We start from the raw sequence: 27224 nt of genomic DNA on the forward strand, positions 1-27224 counted from the left end.
GTTTCTCAAGTCCATCTTGAGGAAATGCTTACCAATCGGTAGGTAGAGGTGTGTGTGTGTGTGTGTGTGTGTGTGTGTGTGTGTGTGTGTGTGTGTGTGTGTGTGTGTGTACAGGGTCTCTCACTCAAGAAGTTCTCCCTTTTGGCTACGTTGACTGGTCTCAGGATCCACCTGATTCTGGGGCACTTGCTGCTCTTGAAAAGAATCCATATTCAGTTCCCAGCACCCACATTAAGTGACTCATACCTACATATAATTCCAGCTCCAGGGATCCAACACCCTCTTCTGAACTCTGGGGTTCAGTCATACTGGGCTGTTTTTTATATGGATGCTGGGGATTTGAACTCAGGTCCTCATGCTTACACAGCAAGAGCTCTTACCCACTGAGCCACCACCTCACCCCAAGAGCAGTTAGTATCTAAGGAGGGCTTGCTCTGTACCAGGGACCATGAAAGTTCTTCCTGTTTTGTTCTTACGTGTGATGCTGAGGATTGAACCCAGAGCCTTCTGGTGTGTGAGGAAGGCACTCTACCAAAAGGTATAATCAGCCTTTTGAAAAAGCCCATCTGTATAGGTCAGTATATAAGAGCAAGTCTATTAGAAGTGAGCACATATAAGAGCTGACGTGAGCCGGGCGGTGGTGGCACACGCCTTTAATCCTAGCACTTGGGAGGCAGAGCCAGGCGGATCTCTGTGAGTTCGAGGCCAGCCTGGACTACCAAGTGAGTTCCAGGAAAGGCGCAAAGCTACACAGAGAAACCCTGTCTCGAAAAACAAAAAAAACAAACAAACAAAAAAAGAGCTGACGTGATGTGTCAATTAGGGCTCATATTTAAAGTTTTGCTGCTGCTGTTTTTTGACACAGGGTCTGATGTAGCCCAGGCTGGCCTCAAACCTGCTATACAGCAGGACTGGCCTTAAACTCCTTGATCTCTCACATCCACCTCAAAAGTACTGATAGCACAGGCAAGTACAACCATGCAGCTCATACCTGAAATTTTGAACTGTCTGGTAATTATTTACCAATTTGTATTTCCACTGACACTGTATAGAACATTCTCCTTGCACCACTGTCAAGAGCAAATATCCTCTCTTATTTTGTCCAATACGGTGGGATGGGATGGGGGGGGCTCTCAATTCTCCCATAGTCGCTTTACATTTCAATGTCCCCCACCTAGTTTACTTTGTCTGAGAACCGGCCATTCAGTTTTCTATTTTAATGTACCCAAGGCTCTCATTTTTGGCTCTGTAGCTTGTCTTTATAGCTTCCCGAGAAAGCCTTCCTCGATCCACCTGCATAAAGCATCAATCTTAAGGAGCACAGAGAACGTCGACAGTAATTTAACATACGTTTTGTTTTCAGTTTTCCGTGCAAAGATCGAAGTTTTAAATTTGTGGCCTGTCGTGACAGCTCAGCAGTGAAGAGCACTTGCAGAGGACCCAGACTCAGCTCCCAGCACCCACACTGCGAGCTCATAACTTCCTGTGGTTCCAGTTCCAGGGGATGGGAACCCTCTTCTAGCCTCCTCAGGCACCTGCACTTGGGGCATACACTCAAACAGATACACAACATGCATCTAGTTTTTAAAAATCCTTTAAAGTCTTTTAAAAATTTTATATAAACTACTATAGATAGTCACATCTCTGTATGTTCTAGCTACAGTAAGTGGTAATGTATTTAGATTTTTTTTTCCCACCCAAATCATATTAGTTAACTACAAAGCCTAGTTTACATATCTGAATTCCATTAGTATCTACCGGTCATTCACTTTCTCCAAGAACAAAGGTTCAGATGAATTCTTTCTAAACTGCAAAAACTTCCTGAGAGCTTGAAGGGGCAGAAATATTAGCCTCTTTTTTTTTTTTTTTTTTTATGAGAAACACTTTTTTTATACAGACATCAGCAGACTTATCTTTGATATAGGGCAGTAAAATCTGCTAAGTATAATCTTACATCAGGATTCTATTTATAGTAGGAATCTCAGGCTCAAGAAAGAGAGTTTTTGTTTTTTTAAAGCCATGTTTGAAGAAACCATGGTGGTACAGGCATGCTTCCTTCCGGTTCAAGGTGGGACTGGTTAGTGAGAGAACCGTGTTTGTAGTCATTAAGTAAAACCAGGTCTGAGCTTGAGCGTGTGTGTAAGGAAGGGGCAGAAGGAATGATGGGGAGCTGCTGAGAGACAGCATGGTGGAAGGTTTCCTTCCCTGCGGCCACGTGGGAGGAGGTCTTCGTGGTCTGAACAAGCTGACTGGCAGGGCCGAGTGGAGAGCACATTTCAAGCGGCAGATAAAGCACGAGGCCAGGAGGGAGGTAAGCAACCCAAGGCCATGCTCAGGGTCTGAAGACTCAGAAGCTGCTATTGCTCCCGACAGAGCCACAGTCCTGATCCTGCCACATCACTTGCCTATACACCTGGAGTGGGAACATTCCTCCGTCAACACTCTCCTCCACCCCTGTAGTCGTCCCAAGAAGGACTTGAGCTGAGGGCAGCCTAGATATGAACTTGGGCCCGAGAGTGCCCCAAGAGTAAGATCCCAACAACTGGTCAGTTGGAATCAGCCACTGAGAGACATACCAAGTGTAGCCATGAAGCGCGCGCTTCAAGGGGAGCCAAGACCCTGTATGGGCAGTGCAGGCCCCTTCACCCACTTCACCTTCCTGAGCTCTAAGTCATTGTCCATTGTCTTCAAGGAACTTTCTAGAAGGCTCTAAATTCTACTAGATTATAACATACTTAGGAGTTCTGCTTTTCTACTTTCTTGGCAAATATTAAAAGTCAGGCAAAGGAAACCAGGGTGCAGATCAGATGACCAATGCACTGAAGACAATCCAGTCCAGACAGTTTCCAAACAGTTTGAGCTGGCTTAACTCACACCAGCAAATACCAGGGAACCTTCCAGACTTGTCTTGCTTGGCCCAGCTGTAGAAACATCCCTTACATCTGGGGACAGGCAGAGAGGAGCCGTGTAGTGACAGTGGAGGGCAGGCATCCGGCCTGACCAGGCATCCTGCAGCCTTCCTGCTCCGGTGCCCAGCTGGACACATGGCTGCCACAGCTGCCCTTGCTCTGGCTAGGAGAGAGGCAGAACCCACTGGGCTCTCAACCTCAATGTTTCCGTCATCGTATTCTACACAAACATCTCTCCAAAAACTCCAGCTCCATCTTCCTGTGGATAGGAACTACCCTTCTCCACATTCCACATCCCTAGAACTCTGGTGAGCTCTTCATGAGGCCCCCTGTGCTTCCAGAGACAAAACTCAGTGAGAAATGAACCTCCTTCTCTCTCTGGCCCTTTGGGGGAAAATGTGAAGGAAGACCAACAAGATGACTCTCGGCAGGTAAGAGTACTTGTCACCAAGCCTGGCAACCCAAGTTCCATATACTAGACCTTCCTCCCCGCTCCCACACCTCCCCCCCCACCACACACACACACACACACACACACAAACACACACAATCAATCAATCAACATTTTAAAAAGTTTAAAAACAGAAGAGTTGGGCCCTTTTTTCAAGAGTTTTTCAAGAGTTACTCACAGACCAGCCACTCCTGTCATTAACACCAATATCTACTCCCTGCTCCCAGGCTCTAAGTTACTGGGACAATGACACCTCAGCAGGAGAGGGCAGAGGAGAGGTGGCCGAGTGACAGTTGCAGCAGACCCCAGGCAGGAATCTGCAGCATGGAACCTGCTAGACCCTTGCTGTTTTCAGGACTCTCCTAACTCACCTTACTGACTTCCCAGTTAGACGCCACCGATGTGACTCTGGACGGTGCTTCTCTCCTCGAGGCCTCCAAGTCTCTCTCCATGTGATCAGACCCCTTTGATCCTAACTGGTCAGGTAGGCAGTGCTGCCTTCTCCCACATACCAATCGCAAACACCTACTACTTCCCATCTCGCTAGGAAACTCTTCGTCCACCCCTCTCTGCTCCTCCTTCACTCACACAAACCATGCCCAGTTCCAATAAGGTATAATTCTCAACTCCACAGACCCGTCCACTCCCTAATTCTGCCCATCCATCCCAACTACACACCCAAACTTACTCTTGTCCATCATGGGATTGCCAAAAATGGTCATCTGTAATGTTCCCTTCCTTAATTCTCCCAAATGCCTTAGTTCACAGGACACCAGAAAAAGAAATTTCTAGACAGGAAGCCAAAGGCCTTGTGAGTAAGTCCAGATACTTCCCCCTTTCCACCTGGTTAATGGACTTCTGGATTCTGAACTCCATTTCCAGTCCAGCCTAAGGACATGAGTCAGCTCGGATTCTTGTGCAACTTTTTCTTTTTTATTCAACAGAATCAAGACTTTGGAAAAGTAGGGGGGGAACCAGCCCCACACAGGAGTCCATCCCATGCAGCAATATGACCAAAAGCCTTGAGTACAAGAAGCACATTGGAAGCTGCTGAAGAGTAAACTATATCATGAAAGACGTATATGACAATGGGCTCTAAGCACCACGGTGGAAGACATTGGAGTACACTTCAGGTCTGGGCAGGGTCTGGGCGGGGTCTGGGCACACAGAAGGCTTCAAATTAGCACAAATGGCACCTGGTGGCTGCCCCTCAGTAGACGCTGGAGGGAAACGTCAGGGGAAGAAGCAAATTACCTATAAGCCAACATCCTCTGAGACTCTCTTGACTCTCCAAAAGACAGTCACACTGGTGATCCTGTGGAGTTATTATTTGTCCCATTCAAGTAGAAGCATCTTAGAGACTATGGATAAAAGCCAAGTGAAGACTGGATACAGGCTGGCTGCTTGCACCACTCTGCCCTGAGGAAAACTGACTGATCTCTTCCATAGATGGGGGCATCCTCTGGCCACCTGCTCGCCTCAGCATGTACTTGCTTTAGTATTCAGCTTTTGTGATTTTAAGACACGCGTGATTGTTGTGAGGTCTAACGCTGGATTTCTGAAATGAAGTAAGAGTGGAGTGGGCAAACCTACTAGACAAAAATAGCTGATTAAACTGGGGGGGGGGGGGTGGCGCACGCCTTTAATCCCAGCACTCAGGAGGCAGAGCCAGGCGGATCTCTGTGAGTTCGAGGCCAGCCTGGGCTATAGAGTGATATCCAGGACAGGCACCAAAACTACACAGAGAAACCCTGTCTTGAAAAAACAAACAAACAAAAAAAAGCAAACAAACACTTGCTGCTCTTCTAGAGGACATGAGTTTGGTTCCCAGTACCCACATTAGGCAGTTAGTTTACCACCACCTACAGCTGCAGCTTCAGGAGACCATGATGCCATCTTCTGGTCTCTGTAGGCACCTGCACTCATGCAAATGCACACTCCTGAACTCACAAAATAAATCTTAACAACACGCCTTTAATCCCAGCACTCTGGAGGCAGAGGTAGGTGATCTCTATAGAGGCAGATGGTCTACAAAAGCCTAGTGAGGGCTACTTTACTGAGACCTTGTCTAAGTAACAGAAGTAACAGGCTCCCAAGAGCTTAAGAATGGCAATAGTGATAATGTCATTCTGAAAGTGACCTTTACGTGCTTTTTGTCACAAAGCTGGTTAAAAGGGTAATTCCTCTCTCCCTCTCCCTCCCTCTTGCTCTAAGACTTATCCTTTAGTATTTAAAATTTTGTATATATTGGGGTGGGATATGGGCACATGAGTGCAGCTGCCCTTGAGTGCAGAAGAAGGAATTAGATCGACCTAGAGCTGAGTTACAGTCAGCTGTGAGCTGCCCAGCTTGGGTGCTGGGAATTAAACTCTGGTCCTCTGCAAGAGTAGTACATGCTCTTACCAGCTAAGCCAGCTCTCCAGCCCCAAAATAGCACTATTTTTTTTTTTTTTTTTCTGAGACAGGGTTTTTCTGTGTCGCTCTGGCCATCCTGGAACCTGCCTCTGCCTCCCAAGCACTGGGATTAAAAGTATGTGCCACCAACTCCCAGCAAAATGTCATTTCTTAAACGAGGATACTGGATGAGGTCTGTAGTCATACTAGCCTCTTTTGTTACTATTTAGTGTTTTAAGAGCTCACTCTGTAGACCAGGCTAGCCTACTACTCATTATGGAGCCCAGGCTGGCCCTGACCTTGTAAGAGGCATCAGCCTCCCAAGTGCTGGAGTGAACCTTCTCTGCCCTGGAATTCACTTATATAGACCAGGCTGGCCCCAAACTCACAGAGATCCACCTGTCTCTGCCTTGAGAGTATCAGGATTGTGTGCCAACACCAGGATTGTGTGCCAACATACCTATCGACTGTCTGCTCTTTACTAGTGTGTGCAGTTCCCAAATTCTGCTTTTTCATTGTGTATTTCAACATGCAGGACCAGGTATGGTGGTACCTGGCTTACACCAACCTCTTTCTCTGTCCTCTCCCTCTGTTGACCTAAAATTTTGCAAGATTCTAACAATGTTTAACAGTAATTGATTAATTCAGTTCATTATTTTTCCATTTCAATACAGACCCAAATTTTAATCAACAATATAATTTATAAAGGGGTTGGTGTTATGAAATTAAACCACAGTTACAGGTGTGATGACCAAGCACAGCTAAAGAAGCAAGATTATTATGATTATGATTATGATTATTATTATTACTCAGTTACTTGATTCTGAGTCATGGAAATGCCCATTCAAGGCCAATCTCATTCTGAAGGGAGTGAGACCTGCCACCATCCTGACTGAGTCCAGAGTTAGACTGGACCAAGCCTGCCTCAGAAGTTCCTATTACGTCATCCACAGCCAATGAGAACTAGGAACCAGCATGACACCTCATGCAGTTACATTTCTAAACAAAAACAAGGAAGGCTGAGGATGTGGCTCCCTTGACAGAGTGCCTGACTGCCCATCAAGCCCTGACTCAGTCTCCAGCCCTGCATAAGGCAGGCATGGTACTGCATGCCTGTTATCTGCTAGGATTATTTGAAAGATAGGAGTATTAGAATTAGAAATTCAAGGCCTGCCCAAGCCTGTATCAAAAAAAAAAAAATGAAAAAATAAAAACTAAAAGGCAAGGATCTTGACAATTTGGGCAACTTTTGTGTCTTTATTCTGAATGAATAGGTGTATAGCATCTACTAAGCCCTTAAACTTTTTAAATATATTTTATGTGTGTGTTCTGCCTGCATGTATGTATATGTAACATGTATGTGTCTGATGCCCAAGGAGGTCAGAAGAAGGCATCAGATCCCCTGGAGTAGGAGTTACAGACAGTCCTAAGCCACCATGTAGGTGCTGGGAACCAAACCCTGGTCCTCTCCACGAGCAATATATGTTCTTAATCATCAAGCCACCTCTCCAGCCTCACTAGTAAGCCTCTTCGAGTCTGAAAATAACTTCCTCTCTCATGGGTTCCTTTGTAGACGTGAGGTTAGAGGCATGATTGTGGTGGTATTGTGTTCCCCAAAATATTGTGCACCCTAATAAACTTATCTGGGGTCAGAGACAGAACAGCCACAATATTAAACATAAAAGTTAGGCAATGGTAGCACACACCTTTAATCCTAGCATTCCAGAGGCAGAAATCCATGTGTTCAAGGATACAGCCAAGCATGGTGACTCACGCCTTTAATCCCAGGGAGTGATGGTAGAAAGCAGAAAGATATATAAGGCATGAGGACCAGAAACTAGAAGCATTTGGCTGGTTAAGCTTTCAGGCTTTCGAGTAGCAGTTCAGCTGAGATTCATTTGGATGAGGACTCAGAAGCTTCCAGTCTGAGGAAACAGATCAGCTGAGAAGTTGGCCAGGTGAGGTTAGCTTGTTCTGTCTCTCTGATCTTCCAGTGTTCACCCCAATACCTGGCTCAGGTTTGATTTTAATAATAAGACCTTTTAAGATTCCTGCTACACATGATCCCAGGTCATCTCCACACTGAAGACAACTGATCATTTCTTTTGAAAATTTTCTATTACATTTCTTTATTCAAAGCTGGAGAGCCACGCCTCCATGGCACAACTTGCAGGAGTCAGCTCTCTCCTTCCATCAGGTGAGTCCTGGGGAGTGAAGGCCCAGTGGTGAGCACCTTTACATGTGAGTCATCTGTCAACACTCTGTCCGCTGCTATTTTAAAATTCTATTTTATGTGTATGATGGGTGTTTCGCTGCATGTATGTCTATGCACTGTGTATGGTGCCTGTGGAGGCCATAAGAGAGCATCGGATCTCTTGGAACTGGAGTTAAAGGTGGATGTAAGCCACCATGTAGATGCTGGGAATTGAACCTGGGCCTCTGGAAAAGCATTCAGTGTTCTTAGAGCTGAGCCAGCTGTCCAGCCCTGACCATTAATCATAGTTTTCAAAGGAAAACTGGGCAAATGATTTACCAAAAATCCCAGGAAACATCTCTAATATATGGATGCCCTAGCTATCCTTTCCCATCTCAGGGATTATCATGACTGCTGAGTGGTGACTAGAAGACACATGATATGAAAAAAGTTTCCAGTAGTCACAAACCTATGTGTGTAGAAACACATACAGACACATACATACACGAGTGTGCACATACATGCACATGCTCTACAACGGCCACTCTGGGAATTGAGGCTCACTAATCCAAAATAATATGGAACATTAGGAACATACTGCACTTACTACAGAGAGGTGATGGGGCAGGGAGGGGATAGAGACAGAGACAAACAGGCGAGTGGACCAGGAACGCAGCAAAAGGTACAGTACCAACGGCTCTCGGGCACCAGTAACTGGTTAATCCAGTCTACAGCTACCACTTCAAAAGGAATGACTCTACACCAGGCTCTTGTTCTGCAAGCCATATCCCCTCAAGGTCAGTCAGTTAACTCCTTCAGATACTTCAAATGAGGAATCAGAAGTGGGCTGTCACGGCCATGGCCACATGGCACAATTTATCAGTGCCCTGCTCCTGATCTCTACAACACTGGTCTTGCCATGTCTGCCTTTTAGGTTATGGCCTGAGCCAGACCCACAAACCCTGGATGCAGAGTGGGCCCTAACATGGCTCCCCCATGCCCATTCCTGAAGATCTATCCCAGTACTGTCTCAAAGGCCGGACCCTAGGCAGAAGGCAGGCGTGAGGGACAGTGAAGGAAAGCAGGTGGATTAAAAAAGAAACCTGGATGTGTACAGGGGGAAGAGCTGCTTCTTGGCAGATCAGAGGAAATTAAGCACAAGGAGCATTTCATAACCAGAAATATGAGTACACAGCATGGAACCAGACGGTCTGATCTAATTCTGGAAGTGCTGGAGGCCTGATGGCTGCACTGGGCTCTGCTGACGTCTCAAAGAAGCGGGCACTGTGAAATTGTGATCTCCATGTCTCTGTTCACAGGTCCGAGCGCTAATGGTAATGTCCGCCTTCCCAGGTGCCTGGCACTGAGTGTGCTGTTGGTCCTTCGAGCTTCTGTGAGTCCTTGGAGAGGGCTGTCTGTCTGCCAAAGCACAATGCCAAACAGACTCAGAGCTTCCTGCACATCCACGTGCAATCAGGACCATTAACAGCACTCAGAGAACTCAATACCCCAAACAGTCCTCCACGGTACAGAGCTGACAGCCAAGGCTAACCGGAAAGAGCATGTGCTCAGGAGCAGCCTGGCTGGGTCTACACTGAGGACTCCTGTGGTAGAAGCTCGCCCCTCAAGCTGTGGAAAGAATGGGATAGAGTTCCATAACTGTAAAGTGCAAGAGTGTTACAGTTAACTACACTGTATACGTGTGCGTGTGCGTGTGCGTGTGTGTGTGTTGAGACAGAGTCTTACTAGTCCTGGCTAACCTGGAACTCATTATGTAGACCAGGCTGGCCTAAACCTATAAAACTCTACCTGTTTCTGTCTCCTGAGAACTGGGATTTAAAGGTATACAGAGCACCACATCCAGCCTTCTCTTGTATCTTAATGACAGGGAAAAATACAATCTCCAAGAAATAGCACTTGTCTTCAAAGACCTATCATTTGGGTAGTTGTTATATTTAAAGAAAATTTAGATTTTTTGTTCCTTTGAGAAAGTATACAGTATACAGTTTTATTTTTCTCCAAAAACTATATGGGAGACCTGGGGAGATGGCTCAGCCATTAAGAGCAATTGCTACTCTTATAGAGGACCAGAGTTCAGTTCCCAGCACCCACATCAGGCAGCTCACAACCTCTTATAACTATCTCCAGAGAAATCCAATGACCTTTTCTGGCTTCTGCAGGCACTCACATACATCACACACGTACACGTACAAGTCTACATACACACAAGTACAAGTACACACACAAAATAATAATAATTAGTAATGATAACAATAATAAATCTTAAAAAAAAAAACAAAACCCACCTTGGGGTGGAGATATGGCTCCGAAGACTTGAGTTTGGTTCCCAGCACCCATGCTGGACAATTTACAGTCTCACGTAACTGTAGCTCCAGGAGAACTCATGCCTCTAGTCTGTTCAGGCACCCGAACTCACAAGCACATATACACACATACACACGGAGACACATAATTCAAAATATATCAAAACAGCCAGGTGGTGGTGCACGATTTTAATTCTAGCCCTTGGGAGGCAGAGTTCAAGGCCAGCCTGATCTACAGAGCAAGTTCCAGGACAGCCAAGGCCACACACACACACACAAAACCACTTTTTGGGAACCTCTTTAATTTCTCTGGTAAAGACCACTCCATACTGCAACATGTGACCTTATCAATTCAAGCAGAGAGCAGAGGGGCACACACCTGTAACCCCAATACTTAGGAGATGAGACAGGAGGATCACCACAAGTTGGAGATAAGCCTGGCTGCACAGTAAATTCAAGGCTGGTCTGGGGTACTGTAGCTAGACCCAAACTCCAAACACAAACAGGACACAGAGGGTGGGGAGTCCAAGTCACAGTCATGACATGTGAAGATGCACCAGAGAGTTCTAAACCACAACAACTTCTGAGAGGGCCAGCCGGGCCGAGTTTGGCTGCCAGCACTGTCTTGCTTAAGCCTTGCTTAATCTACCTGGGTGGATCGTCTGTTCCAAGATACCTTGAGTCTAAAAATATCTTCAGAAGACTGGAGAGATGGCCCAGTGGTTAAGCCTTGTTGCTCTCACAGGGGACCTGGGTTTGGTTTGCCATTATTTCCAAATTTTAGATAAAAGACATTTAGATAAAGACAAATTGGTTCGGCAACTAACTAAGGTAGCAAAGCTATTAACTAGCCGAGCCAGGACACATCCTGCAAGATCACACTCTTACAACTGTGTGTGCCGCCTCGCTCAGCTGCCTCCATCCACAAAGCAACCTGGAGCCTGTACGAGTTTTCCATGGTATTCTGTGTTTTCAGAGATCAGGCCAATCAACAACTATTAAGCACACTGCTGGGAAAACAGAATCTATACCTGGGTGGGAGCACTGACTCCGAGAGACTGTGAGTCTAAAAAACACCTCAGGACATTGGAGAGATGGCCCAGTGGTTAAGAGCCTTGTTGTTCTTACAGAGGACCTGAATTTGGTTCCTAACACCTACACGGTGGCTCACAACCATCTGTTACTCCAGCTCCAGGGGATCTGATGCCCTCTTCAGAACTCTGTGGCACCAAGCACACAACATGCATGTCAAGTACATATACATACATGGATGTAAACACTCATATACATAAATATAAATAAATCTTTAAAAAAAAAAAAAAACAGGAAGGGAGAAAAGATGGAAGGGAGGGAGGGAAGAGGAGGAGGGAAGAGGAAGGAACTTAGGAGAATATGGGAGGTTCAGGCAGAAGCTGCGTGAGTCACAGAGCAGGCTATCAATACCAGTCTTTTATCACAGCTCCAGAAAACCTGTCTGAGGTAAACAGCAGCCTGCTGAGGAAAAATGCACCACATCATGATTGTTTTCTTACCATTTAATAAACCACAGATTACAACATGAAGAAACTCAGTTCTCCCAAGCACTACTCATCTATCCTGTCCTCTATACTTTTCACTATGTATAAGTAAATGTATATGTTCTTTGTTTGAGACAGTTTTACCAGGTAGCCTAAGCTACCTCAATTCAAAATCCTCCTGCCTCAGCCTCTCTGTAAACAAGTGTTCTGTTGCATGCAGTAACCATACAATGCCCACAACACCACTCACTCCTCCTCATATGCATGGGAATACATTTCCATCCTCAGGACAGTGGGTGACAATAATAATTTGCTGAGTGTGGTACTTTGAATGTAATTAGCCCCCATAAGCTCAGAGGGAGTGGCACTATCAGGAGGTATGGCTTTGTTGGAGGAAGTGTGCCACTGTGGGGGCGGGCTTTGAGGTTTCCTATGCTCAGAATATTGCTGAGTGTCTCAGTCGACTTCCTGTGGCCTGCATATCAAGATGTAGCCCACGCCACATCTGCCTGCACACCGCCATACTCTCCATCATGTTGATAATGGACTGAACTTCTGAAACTATTAAGCGAACCACCCCAATTAAGTGTTTTCCTTATAAGCATTACTGTGTTGTGGTGTCTCTTCACAGCAATAGAAACCCAAGACATTGAGGTTCCTCAGAAGTTCCATGTTATCTGGTGGCTTTGTTCACGACTCAATCTTCCTTTTCACACTGTCCAAAGTAGTATAAGATTTATCCCCATGCAAAGCATCCCATGAATCAGTCTAAATAGCTCAAGACACTACCAAACAGGAACTGAGTTCAAAAATAACGCCTAGCTAAAATCAAACTCTTATTCCTCTCAAATATTCTATAAAACAAGCATTTGGAATCAACTGCGGATCTAAGGCTTTTTTCATTTTACAATTTACTCACTGCTACAAGTCTGTCTGCAAAAACATTTGATGACAGTCAAATCTAGCTCTGAGAGCAGAGGCAAGATATTAAGTGCCAGTCTGTATCCTTCATCACAGTTCACAAAGCAGAACAGCACTAAGCCTGGCCTCAGGCAGGCTAGAAGAAGGGAATGATCCAATAATCAATGGGAAAGCCAGCAAGGGCCCTGGCAAGCTAAGGGAACACAGACAGCAGGGAGTCAAATTGGTCTGCAGATTAATCACAGAAGGGTCTCCTAAGCAACAGAGTACTGTTGGGCTGACGTCCCTAGATGAGTGGAATGGCTCACTGATGGTGGCGTGGGAGAGAAGGAAATGAGCAAGAACCTAGGGCAGGACCAGAGCCACTGGGGAATCCAGAGAGGCCCCTGGGGCCAAGTACTATGACACAGCATGAGCAGAGAAGGCAAAGGGCGGGGCCGCACTGGAGGAACCGAGGAGTGGCTGAAAGACTGGATGTGACCTGCATGTAGTCGTGGAGGTGACCAGATGAGAACTTCCAACTCCTCCCTCAGGCTCAGGAGATCAGCCAGCCTCTTACAAACTTCAGTGCGAGGGCCTGACAGCCTGGATCAGGCGTGTCCATGTAGACGAAAACACTGGTTGCCACTCTGGAGGGCTGGATGCGAAGAAAGGGGCTGTTCTTGCGGATGGAGCCTAGGCACTGGGATCAGAAGCTGGAAGATGGGGGCCGAGAATTAAGAGGGCCGTCCATGAGGTTTTAGAAGAACGCAACAGGTTGGGTTGAGACATCTTGGAGTCTGAGACTGTTGGTGACCTCGACACTGTGGGTATCAGAAGATGCTCAAGGTTCTGATTCAGTAACTGATATTACCAGGGAGAGAAGTGGCTCCTGGAATCCTAAACTAATAGAAAGACCTCATGCTGAACTATGAAGAGTTTCTTGAAGTCATGAACCTTAATGACATAGTGCAAGTGGCAGGAGCGAGTGCGTACGTGCACCACACACACACACACCCCATCACTTTGGAGATGTTAGACTTCATAAAATATATCTCTCTAGAGAAAGTCAATTCTGTTTACTTTTGATAATAAAATTCTTTAAATTCTGGCACCCTAATTGAATCTCACCAGCAAACGAGAAACTTGGAAATGGAGGCGGGAAAAGAATTGTTCTCTAAACGAGCAGCACTAGGTCTCCGCATCACCAAGCAACACTAACTCACTCAAACTTTTCAGTTAAGGCTAAAACAGGGAACTCGCACTGAAGACTTATATCCCAACACTTCACTCATTCATCTTTGTGGTACCATGAGACAAACCTTGCCTTCCATTTCCTAAACAAGGAAAACAAGGCCAGGAAACCGCAGGACTCACCAAAGGCTTCACAGCCAGGACGAGAGGACAGGGAAACCACACAGGTCTGAGCATCCTCTCCCAGAGCCAGAGACCAGGAAAGGTGAGCACCTGTGTGTGCCATAGCCTGCCAGGGAGGCCAAATGCTGGCCTGCCTACTTGAAAAGTCTTTCTTATCCCTGGCATTAAGTAGTTACTCTCTTAGCCTCAAGATAACTTTAGTGAGTTGTTTTTTTTTTTCCCCTCCTCTGGAGACAAGGTCTCACTCTGTAGCCCAGGCTGGCCTCAAACTCAAGGCAATGCTCTTGCCTCAGCTTCCCCAAGGGCTGAGATTATAGACCTGTGCCACTACATCCAGATAACCATGATTTTTAAAGAACATTTTTTTTGTTAATTCAATCTTTTCTGCTATAGCTTCTTTTTTAAAAATAAAAAAGATTTTATTTTTATTTTTTTAATTATGTATATACAAGTGAGTGCAGTGTCCTGAAGCCGGAAGGCATCGGATTCCCTGGAGTTGGAGACAGGCCAATGTGTGCCACCCAATGTAGGTGCTGGGACCCAAACTCGGGTGCTTTCCAAAAGCAGTTTGTGCTCTTAACTTCTAAGCCATCTCGACAGCCCATGCTCCAGCCTCTGAAGAGATTCACCTAGTCAGTTCAACGGATGATAATTACCCTAAAGCTTTGTAAGTTTTACTTATAATTACTTATAGAATTTGGATCAAAATGTATACGAAAGTTGGGAAAAAAACCAAATGTTTGTTTTCTACCAAACGCCTACAGCAAGTTTCCAACCCAAACCCACTGAAACAATGGTAAACAAGCTCCCTTTCACTTACAAAACCATTTTCCAAACACGGCTTATCTCTTTAAGCCAGACTCACAATGCATTCTCCTCAAGAAAAAATGCTGCAAGGTGAAGTCCTTGCCAGGCCAGAGAAGGTTAACAGCTCAAACTGCCAACTAAGGATTCTATGTGTGCTCGCAGGAAACATAACACAGTCCTTACAGATGGCACCTTCCCGTGCCCCACACAGAAAAGGGGGTGCGAGAAGGTCACGGCCAAGAAGGGACGAACAGTAACTAGTCAGTACACGGGAGACAGTGTTTGAAGCCGTATCTGCCACCGCAATAGAGGCACACTGGTCCTCTGTGGTTGTGTTGTATTACGTTTTGTTTTGAGACAGTCTTGGTGAACCTGGTACTCATTATCGTACCCTAGAAAGCTTTAAACTGGTGGCAATCCTCTTGCCTCAGCCTCTTGAGTGCTAGGATTAAGGCATGCACCATCACACCCAACTAGTCCTCCGCCATCTTTTCTATGGACATATTTGTATCTAAGTGTGTGTATGCATACGAGCTCTTTGCCAATAAATGTGTTGAAGCCGACTGTTAACTTTATAGGTAGCTGAGAACAGCCCTTGCCCACCCATGCCCCAGCACCCAGCTCGGAAGTGGCAAAGGTGACAGCAGTGTGCTAAAGTGCAATGGGGTGGAACTGGGAGTCACAGAGGCAAGGGTCACGTGGCTTGAGACTGGTCAGGTCAGTGTCTGACAGCGGAAGAGAGATGCATGCTCCAACTTCAACTCCGTACCAACCCTAGCTCTGCCCCTCACCAGCTGTGTCCTCAGGCAAGTTACAAAATCTCCCCAAGCCTCCTTCCGTGTTTCATCCACAACATGGGACACGTCCACCTCCGAGCATGTGTGGGCATGGAAGGGGTTCCACAGAAGCCCCTGGTGTGGGCTTCTCCTTGCATGGCTAGTTCCTGTCTTGGTTTAGTCTGTTTCCTGCTCTGTGAAGCAGAGCTGGTGTGGGAGCCCCACAAGCAAAGAGCCAGTAATGATAGGGCGCTGTGGGGATTACAGAAGACTGACGCCCACCAACCTGCCAATTCCAGCTCTAAACAAATCCTGTGTACTGATGGGTCCCGAGACCTGTGGGGGTGATCAAAAGGTCACACACGTGGGAAAATGCTTCAGATAGTCAGTACTACCAGCAGAACAAACTGCTTCATAAAAGGCAGGCTGTCATTTTTGTGATGTGAATTTAAAGCACTGATGCTTTAAAACAATATTCAGAAGAGCGTCAGGCCAGCAGCTGTATCCTGATCCTGCGCCCGTCCCTGTGGCTCAGGTCACCTGGTCTCTGGACGCTGGGTCCACTCCAGGGAAAGCATTCTTCGTGGAGTGACTACTGAGGGGCTGCTGTGCTAACATCAACTGGGCTCACAGAATATCAGACACCGAGGCTTAGCAGCCTTGCTCAAAAGGCAACCAAAGAGCAAGAGGCTGCTTGCTTTTGCCTTGAGCATGGCCAGGCAGCCAGCAAGGTGGCCAGCAACTCCATCTCTCCTCTATTCTTGCCACAGGAAACTGACAACGAGGGGAGAAAGATCTGACTGGCTCACCCTCAAAAGGAAAAAAGGTCTTTCTAGTGAATCTGCCACAAGCTCCAAAGGAGCCCGTGGAAGTCTAAGACCCCAGAGAAGTTAACTCCAAGTCTGTTGTAGTAAACACCTGGCCCCTGCCCAGGTGTTGTTACCTCCTCACTGCCTTACCCCGAAAGAGCACCCTCCCTGTTCCCTACTTTCTGAGAAAACTGCTATCTGGCATCATGTCATATGCTCATCACCTGTTATCACGCGTTGCCCCACAAGAACAGATCCCTAAGAAAGGGGGAGGCAGCCACTGAGATGGTTCAGCTGGTCAAGGTGCTCACTGCCAAGCATGGCAACCAGAGTTCCATCCCTGGGACCCACATGGTGGTAGTAGAATATCAACCCCTACAAGCTGTCCTCCGACCATCATACATATATATGTGCGCATGCATGCACACACACACACGCACACACACACACACAGGTGGCATGCCCTCCCAACACACACACTATATATAAACAAAAATGTAATTTAAAGAATTTCAAGAATATAGCCTCTGTGGGCAGAAACCTAGTTATCCACCGCTGTGTCCCAAAGTCAGCACATAGCAGGTACTTTACTGGATAAATGACTAAATGAACACTGCACACAAAACCTAAATAGGCTATTTGTGTCCTCCTTAGAAAATTCCAAATAGATCGGGCTTGGGGCACACGCCTGTAATCCCAGCACTTAGGAGGAACCTCAACAACACAGCAAGTATGAACCCACTCTGAGCTACACGAGGCTGTTCCAGCAAAAGACAAGAAAGGAAGGGAGAGAAGGAAGAAAGGAGGGGAGGAAAAGAAGACCCTAAATACAGTTCAGCACATCTTAGAAAGTGGGTGTCAGCTATGGAGACGGTTCAGAAGGTAACACACTACAGTCACTATGAGAAAGGGAAGCAGAACTTAAGCTCAGCCCACTCTAGAGGACCGAGAGAGGCAGAGAAGCACCATGAAAACGGGGCTCCTGTGAAAATGCATTCCCTTCAGGACCCTACACTTCCAGGACAGCAGCAAAGCAAAGGGTCCTCCCAAGAAAGGAGGGCAGCCCTGGTTGGTGGCAACATTTCACACCTCCGCCAGGAAAACCAAACCTCTGCAGACAGCTACCTACCGGGGTCCACAAGGAATCTGGGCCCGAAACCTGTGGCTCCAGGACGTCGTGTGTGTTGAAGCCATCCATTCCCAGCAGGGGAGGCCCACGGCAAGATGAGCAAAGGGCTACAACACAGGAGGCAAAGCTAACACTGCAGTTTTCATAAGACACTGGTTTCTTGAGACAGGGTCTCACGTAGCCCAGGCTGGCCTCAAACTTGCCATTTAGCAGATGACGACCTTGAATTCCTGATCCTCCTACCTCTACCTACCTATCAAATGCTTTGATTATAGGCCTGTGCTACACTAGGTTTATACTGTGCTGGGAATTGAACCCAGGGCTTGGTGCATGGTGGGCAAGCTCTCTACCGACAGAGCTACATCCCAAGTCCCCCTCAGGCTGTCCTGGTACTATGCAGCTCATGTGCCTCCACACCTACCTACAACACATTTTATTCTCAAATCGATTTCTGAAATTCTGTTATTCACAGTAAAAGCATGCAATGCCTTGTCCATAACTAACAGAAAGAGCAATTTAGCTGACAACTTAGTTTTGGGGCTAGCACTCACAGGTCAAGGGCTGCAACATCTTTTCAACTCAGAGAAATCAGCACAGGAGTAACCTGAGAAGTGAGTATACGGTGGGTGTTATTGTTTCAAATACACATCCTAGAACCACCCTTGAACAAAATGACCCTTACAGGGAACACAGAACCCTGGGTCCTGGGGAGAGTGGAGAGGTCCATTTTTCTAGAAGCCCTTCTGTAGACTGCACGACTCTCCCAAAATGAAGCCTGGCTACAGGTCCAATGGGCCATCCAGTGACCCATGAGTACAATGCCAAATGAATGCTCTGCCCTCCAATGAAAACTGTGATCTGCAAACAGATCTGCCTTTCCAACCTTCTCTTCAAACTTCCTGTCTATTTTAAATCAGTTGTTTTGAACATCTAAATACATGCAAAACTTGGTCTGTACACACATGGGGTGACAGTGGCCCCAAAGAAGCTAGCTTTTTAAAGAAATAAAGATTTTATTTTGTGTATGCCAAGGCACACGTGTGTGATATAAGCTTCAGGCAAATTTTCCTGCCTCTGTGTCCTATGTTGCCATAGGGTGCTTGGGCTGGGATTATAGATGTGAGCTACCACATCCATCTTCTGACCTAGGTTCCAGGAATTGAATTCGGGTTCCCAGAGGTATGTGACAAATGCTTTTACCTGCTAAGCCATCTTGCCCACCTAGAAGCTAACATTCATTAAAGGGGTACCTGTTATGGTTTGAATATGAAGTGGTCCCCCAAAGGGATCATGCTTTGAAGGTTTGGTTCTAAAGGCAGCAGTGTTCAGAGGTGTGGCTGTGAGAGAGGTAACTGAGTCGTGAAGGCTCTAATGTCATCAACAGAGTGACAGATGTGAAGGTGCCATCTATAACCCGAGCACTGGGGCGGCTACGTCAGAAGGACGGTGACTTGGGGGGCTAACCTGAGCTACATAGTGAGTTCTAGGTCAGTCTAGGATACAAACTGAGATCTGTTGTTTAAAAAGGCAAGAGGCTGGAGAGCTGGCACAGCGGCTGAGAACATTGGCTGCTCCTCCAGAGGACCCGGGTTCAATTCCCAGCACCCACAGGGCAGCTCACAACAGTCTGTAACTTCAGTTCCAGGGGATCTGACACACTCTTTCAAGGCCTCTCCAGGCACCAGGCACACGTGGTACACAGATACACACATGCAGACAAAACACTCATACACATAAAAAAATAAAATTTAAATAAATTTTTAAAAAGGCAAAAGGAGTAGAGACTAACCATAGGAAATAAATCACTGCAGGAGGGCTTTAGCCGGGACAAGAGCGGATGTACTCTCTCCCAAACCCCACCCAACAACCCCCTCCCATCCTACCCCCCCATCTCCTCCCACTCCACCCACCCCCACCCCTACTCATCCCCCATCCCATCACTCCCATCTCCTCTACTACCCCCCCTCCCCGTTCACAGCCTCCATCAAGGGGGCAAGCAGCCTCTCGGTTTGCTGCTGTAACAGTCTGCCTCACCTCAGGCCCAAAGCAAGAGAGCTGGCCAACCTTGGACTTAAACTCCGAAACTGTGAGCAAAAATAACCCTTTCTCCTTTAAGTTTCTCCCTCCGGTATTTCGTCACAGTGACTAACAGCAGCAGAATTTTAAACTAGGTTACTTCAGGAAACTCGGGTTTCTCGGAGCTGCCTCCGATGAGTAAGGTTCCTAGCAAGTTTGTTTGGAATCAAAACCGTCTCTCAGGAGAAGCACTAAGCAGCCAGGCTAGCAGCTGATACCATCTTTTTGTGGGTACAGAGCTCTCACGTTTTGGAGTGCCCAACACAAGGACCTTCCAGCTTCAGCCCCTGAAGCCAGCCAGCAGGCTTGTGGGCAAGCGAGGTCTTCGCTGGGGATTCTGGTCTTGGGTTTGCTTTGTGTTCATGGACAGGTGACGTTCCCTTCTGCAGCCTTTTGTAGTTCACAAACAGCTTTCCCCCTCTGAGATATATTATTTATCCACTTTCCCATCAAAGGTCAAATTAATGTTGAGTCTTCAACACTTGAGCACATCACTCAAGATGCAAGGCACATCTCCACGGAAGCTTCCCTCCCGGGCAGGCTTTTCTAGCCACTTAGCAGTTCTACATCAAAAGGTAATGGTTTCCTCACTCCAGACCCTCAACACACCAGGTCTTACTTAGGCAGTGTAAAAGGGTTAACATCCGTGCCGGGCCGTGGTGGGCACGCCTTTAATCCTAGCACTTGGGAGGCAGAGCCAGGTGGATCTTTGTGAGTTCGAGGCCAGCCTGGTCTACAGAGCGAGATCCAGGACAGGCACCAAAACTGCACAGAGAAACTCTATCTCGAAAAACCAAAAAAAAAAAAAAAAAAAAGGTTAACATCCTCGAAGAATACGTGTACATTTATTTTCCCTCCCAGTTTTTAGTTTTACTTTTTATTTTTGTCTTGACAAGTTCTTAACTCTCTACTCTCTGCCTTCTTAAATATGACAATTTAAACATCCCAGCACTTGGGAGGCAGAGGCAGGAGGATCACTGCAAGTTCAAGGCCAACCAGGACTACTTAGCAAGCTCCTGTCAAAAGAAAAACAGTACTTATCATACAATTACATGACTTTTCTGCTTCCCCCAACCCTGGCTGGAACCTGCTGTGATCACCCCATTTTCTACAAAGCCCAGGAGAAAATGACCCGGTGGCTCAAAGATGTCACTTTCATTACAAGTCACCCAGCTACCAATCTGCTTCTCACACATGTGGCAATTTGAAGACTTCTTCCCAAAGTGGGACCTAACTGAGGGCTTGCTGGGTTCTGGCGGACAACCTGCTGCCACTTTTTCTAACCCAAAAGGTACCATTCTATTTGGAAAATAGTCCATTTTAGAAAAAGATACTTTTGCACTATTATTTCCAAGATGACTAGATGTACAAAAGGAGAAGTTACAATCTGCTGAGAAAATTACAAGATAATTTCTAACTCTACTTACTGTAATTTGACAATTCCCTTAAAAGTCTAGAAAATGAATGACTGTGAGCTATCTCAAACTCATTATCTTAACTGGAACCCTTTCGAGTCACCCAAAAGTACATATAGTACAGACACTTCCTAGAAAATCATGGAACAGTATGCCTATAAAGTGTAGTCACCGAGCCAATAAAGAGTTTAGTCTCAAATACCTTCGGCATCTACGACAGCATATGTGCATAAGATCTGGAGACTAGAACGTGCTGACACACCTACAAAATGAAGTGACGGGGCCGGGCGGTAGTGGAGCTCGCCTTTAGTCCCAGCACTCAGGAGGCAGAGGCAGGTGGATCTCTATGAGTTCGAAGCCAGCCTGGTCTACTGAGCAAATTCCAGGACAGGCTCCAAAAGCTACATAGAGAAACGCCTTTAATCCCAGCACTCAGGAGGCAGAGGCAGGCAGATCTCTGTGAGTTCGAGGCCAGCCTGGGCTACCGAGTGAGTTCCAGGAAAGGCGCAAAGCTACACAGAGAAACCCTGTCTCGAAAAACCAAAAAAAAAAAAAAAAAAAAAAAGAAACCTTGTCTCAAAAAACAAAAAAATAAAAAAATAAAAAAAAAATGAAGTGGTGGGCACTGCACCTTCAACAGAGGCAGAGTCATGAAAAGCAGAGGCACTGGTCATCTAGTTGGGTTTCATGCCAAGTTTTTTGTTTTCCACATGTTACTGTTTTTTTGAAAATTCCCTGGGCAGGATGGCATGTGCCTATAGTCTCAGTGGCTCAGAAGGCGGAGGTGGGAGACTTTCTTGGCTCCAGAAGTTCAAGGCTAGTCTGGGAGCAACTTGCTGAAGTGACAGAGAGAAAGCTGGAGAGATGACTCAGCTGTCAGGAGCACTGGCTGCTCTTCCAGAGGACCCAGGGTCAATTCCCAGCACCCACATGGCAGCTCACAACTGTCCATAACTTCCATTCTAGGGGACCCAGCACCCTTTTCTGGTCTCCACGGGCCAGACAGGGATGCTGTACATATACATACAGGCAAAACATTCATACAGATAAAAAATAAAATGAGGGAGGGAGAGAGAGAGAGAGAGAGAGAGAGAGAGAGAGAGAGAGAGAGAAGTGGGAGAGAAGACCCTGTCTGGGGAAGAAAGAAAAGAAGGAAGGAAGGAATGTAGCTAGAGTTTTCCTGCCTGGCCCACAGTCAGGACAAATCTCTCTCACCTGCCAGTCCCACAGCCTCTCAGACCCGACCAAGTAAACACACACAGAGACTTATATTGCTTTCATACTGTATGGCCGTGGCAGGCTTCTTGCTAACTGTTCTTATAGCTTAAATTAATCCATTTCCATTAATCTATACCTTGCCACACGGCTCGTGGCTTACTGGCATCTTCACATGCTGTTTCTCATCGTGGTGGCTGGCAGTGTCTCTCTGACTCAGCCTTCCACTTCCCAGCTTTATTCTCCTCCTTGCCCCGCCTATACTTCCTGCCTAGCCAACGGCCAATCAGTGTTTTATAGATTAATTAGCAACACATTTGCCATACATCCCACAGGGAAGGAAGGAAGGAAGGAAGGAAGGAAGGAAGGAAGGAAGGAAGGAAGGAAGGAAGGCAGGCAGAAAAGAAAAGACAAACAACCCAAACATTAAGCACTAGGCCGCCCACTGCTCTCAGGTCACGGGATACAACCTCTGCATTTGACCCGCACACTTTGGTAGCCTCTCACTAAAAGAAGTTTGCGTAGTAGGGATGCAAGTCAAACGGATGAGGGAGGGCATCAGCTGAAGGGAAGCCAGCCGAAGGCGTACCTAGTGCAGCAGGAAGTCGGCTGCACCTGGACAATTAAGGGCCAAGCCCCGACTCCCTCTGTATTTAAAATCCACAGTGCTGACTCTTCATTAAATTTAGATGAGTCTCACGGTAGGTTTTCTGTAATTACCAACAGCTTGCATTACCAGCTCAGGAGAGGGCTCTGTCAATGAAGAGATCCAGTTTCCTAAGTGCTGCCTCCCAGATACGCCCACCGTGTGTGTGTGTGTGGGGGGGGGGGGGCAACGGGCTAAGGACCCTCAGAAGTAGTAAGAAAGGAGCATTTTCTCCCTTTAAGAGCCAGGTTTCTGACTCCCAGACCACTGGAGGAGAAAACGTAAGCAGCAAAAGCGGACACCTGACTTCAATTCCGGGGCTGGAGATGTAACTCAGTGGTGGAGTTCTTGCCCAGCAGGAGCCCTGCCCTAGAATTACTCCTCAGCATCGCAATGGTTTGGGGGTGAAGGAGGCTGGTTCCCGCGTCGTCTTTACTGCCTCTGGCAAAACTGGAAAGGGGAGACTAAGCCACCGCATACTCCTGAGCACGGCTCACCATCACACAACACAAGCTGCACAAGGGTGGTTCTAGGGCAGGGGGAGGCTGCCACAGCAGGTGGGTGGAACTCAAGCAGGAAAGGGCAAGCTGAAGCCCCAAGACTTCGAGGAAGGAGTAGTTGCCACTGGCCAAAGTGACACTACTGGGAGCACCAGGCTTCCTGGTCCTCTCTGACTCAGGCAAGAATTACGACAGCCACCAGAAAAGTCGTGAGCAGAGTGATGTAGAATGAAGAAGAAAGGTAAACAGTAAGAGAAGAGGAGAAGGAAGAAGAGAGAACCCAAGAGAAGCGAAGAGAAGCCCTATGAGAAGTCAGAGAGACAATTTTCAAGAGAAACTGAGGAAGCCAGGAAAGAGAAAATACCCTGGGGCCATGGCCAGGGGCCAAGCTCATGTGACACTGTCTCCACAAAGGTGCTAAGGTTTGAGCTACAGGGCGCTAGTGGCCAGGTGCACCTCGCCTCGCCCCTGCTAGGAAGTGGACATCTTCTCAGGTCTCCCTGTTTCACCAAGCCCAGGAGGGAAAACAGCTGGTTACTTACTAGACAGAAAAAAAGTAACAAAAATATTGAAAAACAAATTGAAACTCTGAAATATACGTAATTATTTTCTTAAAGTTAAAAAGAAGGGGAAGGAGAAAATGGAGGGAAAACCGATACACTGATTTATAAGCTATTAATTTGGGAGAAAAGAATCTATTTAACCATTTTGTAATTAAGAACTCAGGCTTAGTGCTACCCTAGGTATCCAAACACTTGCCCTAAGACTCTTCAAAGGCACCTGCATCTCAGCACCTGGAAGGTAGAGGCAGGAGATCCAGAGTTCAAGGTCATCCTCAGCTAGATGGAGTTCGAAGTCTTTCCAGGCCACATGACTGTAGAACCCCCTGAAGACTAGAGCTGCGGGGTGGTCTAGTGGTCACAGCGCTGCATTCAGATCATTGAAGGCTGACTCCTACGAGACCCTGGGCCTGCCCAGCCATTCCCTCAACACAGCCACTATCTAACGTGAAGTGTCATCGGTCAGTCCTGTAGAACTGCTGGATAACCAACCCATCTAACCCAAGGCAGGAATAATCTGTTATAGCCCTTTAACAAGCCTCAAAGAACCGGCTTGAAATCACCCCAGTAGTTACATATTAGATGACACTTTCTTTTTTCTTTTTTTCTTTTTTTTTTTGATACAGCGGCTCACTGTGTCTCTTGACTGGTGACTGGCCTCAAACTCACAGCAATCCTTCTGCCTCAGTTTCTCTAGTGCTGAGATTACAGTCAAAAACCATCATGTCTAAAGACAGTTTCTGGTTCTTTGCCTGTCTGTCAGGGTGCTTCCTTGCTATGGGATGTTCTGTATACTGTGAAAATGTGTTGCTATGATTGATTGATAAATAAAGTGATGATTGGCCAGTAGCCAGGCAGGAAGTATAGTATAGGCGGGACAAACAGAGAGGAGAATTCTGGGAAGAGGAAGGCTGAGTTAGGAGACGCTGGCTGCCAGCCACCGCCATGAGAAGCAGATGTTAAGATACCGGTAAGCCACGAGCCACATGGCAACTTACAGATTAATAGAAATGGGTTAATTTAAGATATAAGAACTAGATAGCAAGAAGCCTGCCACGGCCATAGAGTTTATAAGTAATACAAGTCTCTGTGTGTTTACTTGGCTGCGGGACTGGCAGGTGAGAGAGATTTGTCCTGACCACGGGCCAGGCAGGACCAGAAAAACATCAACTACACTCTCTCCTCCATCCCTCAGTCCAGCATCACACTTTGGAAGAGGCTGACGTGGCCCTGAGAGGTGAAAGTGAAGCCTAAGGCCTGAACTCAGGTACCAGCCCCTCAACAAACTGCAGACTACATTAGAACTAGGAAATGGGCCGGATGGTGGCACACATGCCTTTAATCCCAGCACTTGGGAGGCAGAGGCAGGCGGATCTCTGTGAGTTCGAGGCCAGCCTGGTCTACAGAGTGAGTTTCAGGACGGCTAAGTCTGTTACACAGAGAAACCCTGTCTCGAGGAGAAAAAAAAAAAAAAAAAAAAAAAGACTAGGAAATGGAACCTTTTGGTTTCTCCTTTAAATATCAACTTAAGCATTTGTATAAATGAGCTCCTAAAACAGAAACATGAGACTAAAAATATACCATCCCTCCTCAGCATGCCATGCAACACCCATGTCACCCAGCACTAACGGAGCCATGTTCCGGTGGAGTGCAAGGCTGGGCACCCCACTACAGCACTGAGGGAGGAGGCCCAGGGTGAGCAGGAGCTACTGTCAACTGCAGATACCACGTGCTTACAGGCCACCGCAGCCAAGTTCAGAAATAGTTAAAGCTGCAGATTCCCCAGTATTCCTTCAAAGCGATGGATCGAAACAGAAAAAGTTCAATTTTAATTTTTAAAGATTAACATCCTAGCATCATAAACTCATGCAATCCTCTGGAGGGGCCCCTTGACCGTTGCCCCAAGAAATGCTCAGCCCTGGGCTTACAATGCTAGCTGCCGAAACACCTCTGCTGCCTAATGCAGCAGCTGTGTGGTGGGTCTTTTTCCTTCTCTAAGATTTTTGGGACCACAAATCAGATCTCCCGAAATAAAATTCACTTCAGACTATTAGGCCTCCTAGGAACACACTCTCAATCACAGTCAAAGCCTTAAGACAAAGCCAAGTCGAACAAATGAGTTTGGTCTCTGGCTCAGAGCATGATCAATAGTCATTTCTGCTGGGAGTTTTAGCCTTAAAAAAAAAATTAATGTTCCTGCTTTGCTCTTACCCTCCCACCAGGATCGAACAGTACCCACCCTATTCCTGCAGGCTTTGGTCTACCCTGGGAAATCAGAACAAAGCAACTCCTTCCCCTGGGCTTTCTAACCTGACTATTTTCCACTTGGATCTCACGTCTGAACTTCACTGGGGCAGCAGCTCCACTCTCCCTGAGGACAGCCCTCCAGGTTCCAAAGGGCGGGTGCTGGGCTTTCTGAACTCTGTAGAGGGCATGAGGTAGATGGAAACCCAGAGGGTACTTCAAATTAATAAGTGATTGGGTGGGTACTGCTCAACGTTTCTCCTGTTTGCCTGACACATGGCGATTGATGTGTAGGGACTGGCAGCTGGGTGCTCTCCAGTTCACCTGGAAGTAGGGCAAGGTCCAATGCATGTTCAGCTTGTGCAAGGTCCAATGCATGTTCAGCTTGTGCAAGGTCCAATGCATGTTCAGCTTGTCTAGGTCCTGGGTTCAATCTTGGTACACTCCCCTAAGTGAGTCGCTATTGTGAAATGGCATCCAAAAAGTCTTTTTTTTTCTTTTCGAGACAGGGTTTCTCTGTGTTGCCCTGGCTGTTCTGAAACTGCTTTGTAGACCAGGCTGACCTTGAACTCAGAGATCCGCCTGCCTCTGCCTCCCCGAGTGCTGGGATTAAAGGCGTGCACCACCACGCCAAGCCCTTGAGGCCTTTTTTTTTTTTTTTTTTTTTTTTTTTGGTTTTTCGAGACAGGGTTTCTCTGGGTAGCTTTGCGCCTTTCCTGGAACTCACTTGGTAGCCCAGGCTGGCCTCGAACTCACAGAGATCCGCCTGGCTCTGCCTCCCGAGTGCTGGGATTAAAGGCGTGCGCCACCACCGCCCGGCCCCTTGAGGCCTTCTTTTTTTTTTTTTTTTTTTTTTTTTTTTTTTTTTTTTTTTAAAGATTTATTTTTATTTATTATGTATACAGTGTTCTGTCTGCATATACACCTGCAGGCCAGAAGAGGGCACCAGATTTCATTACGGATGGTAGTGAGCCACCATGT

The 27224-nt window shown here is 46.8% G+C and overlaps 1 protein-coding gene across 5 annotated transcripts in view; it reads right to left on the reverse strand.

Moving 5' to 3' along the window:
* The window catches only part of Tex2 (testis expressed 2), a 122318-nt gene that overhangs the window by 82136 nt on the left and 12958 nt on the right, over positions 1-27224 (reverse strand). For 3 of the 5 annotated variants that reach the window (XM_059271987.1, XM_059271985.1, XM_059271989.1), the window contains exon 1: positions 2577-2706. The exons of the other annotated variants lie outside the window; for them this stretch is intronic. The gene's annotated coding sequence lies outside the window, so the exon portion shown is untranslated. Of the gene's footprint in view, positions 1-2576; positions 2707-27224 lie in introns of those variants that run through there. 5 annotated transcript variants of the gene reach the window in all.

This window comes from Peromyscus eremicus, chromosome 8a, assembly GCF_949786415.1.
Source record: "Peromyscus eremicus chromosome 8a, PerEre_H2_v1, whole genome shotgun sequence".
NCBI lineage: Eukaryota > Metazoa > Chordata > Mammalia > Rodentia > Cricetidae > Peromyscus > Peromyscus eremicus.